Source organism: Mus caroli, unplaced genomic scaffold (genome assembly GCF_978045245.1).
Source record: "Mus caroli unplaced genomic scaffold, Mus_caroli_1 scaffold_12, whole genome shotgun sequence".
Lineage (NCBI taxonomy): Eukaryota > Metazoa > Chordata > Mammalia > Rodentia > Muridae > Mus > Mus caroli.
The window spans coordinates 18,077,910-18,078,967 of NW_028227267.1; positions in this window are offsets into that span (position 1 = coordinate 18,077,910).

A 1,058-nucleotide genomic window follows, 5' to 3' on the forward strand; every position below is an offset into this window, starting at 1 on the left:
AGAAGAATCTCTCAAAGTTGGTGCATCCTCAAAGGTCTCTAGTAAGATGGAAGATGGATAGCATGATGTCCCTTGAACAAGTAGTTAGTGTAGCTTCAGTCCTGAGTTCTAGCCCCGTGAGCCCCCTTCCACGAACTGCTTTAGGCAGCAGTATGACTAATAAAATACGGAGAGAGGTCTCTGGTTGGATCGCTGAGAAATGTCTCCCTCGAGCTACAGAAGTTCTGGTGCTGGCAGCTCCAGAGACTGTGACGGCACCCAGAACTGCAGCCACCATTTTGGCCCCGGCAAGGAAACAATTCAGACTACAGAGGGGGGAAATGTAAGGTAGCTGACTTCGATGACATGCTTGAACACTGAGTCCTGGAAGTACCCATCTCTGGACTTCCTACTGTGGGAGCTGATACCTTTCCAGAACTTTCAAGCCCTGGAAATCTGGATTTCCTGTTGACCGGTACTCACCAGTCTCCTTCCGGGTAATCCAACAATGTACATTTAGGAAACAATTCTTTTTATTCAGAGTCTCTGAGGAAGCCCATGATTCTTGGCTCACCCTGGATCGGTGCAGTTTGCCAAATTCCCTTCTCTGAGGAAACCTTTTTTTTTTTTTTTCCATAGAACCCAATTATATCTCACAGAACACACGTGTGCCAAAAACCACACTTCTGAAAAGCTGCCTTACATCCCGTCTCAGCGGCCCTCAGCCCCCACCAGCCTGCAGAAGCCTGTGCACACAGACTCCCACCTCAAAGCACAGAGCCCACATGTGTTTCTGCTCAGTGGGGGAGACTAAACGGAGCCAGATGTACCTGGGCAGCCCACAGCAGAAGCAATGATTTAACATCCTAGGTATGTGGGGATTAGCTTGCTTCAGAGCTCCCATGGAGGGGAGGGCCTTGCTTGCTGGCCTGCTAATGGATTCAGCAGAGATGCCTCACAGGCCGGACACAGCGTGTGGCATGTTTTGTATAACATGGAGTATGCACGACACGTTCTGCCCATGACTATACTGGTGTGTATGCCTGTAGTGGTGTGCAGTGGAGCTGCATCTGCAAGCA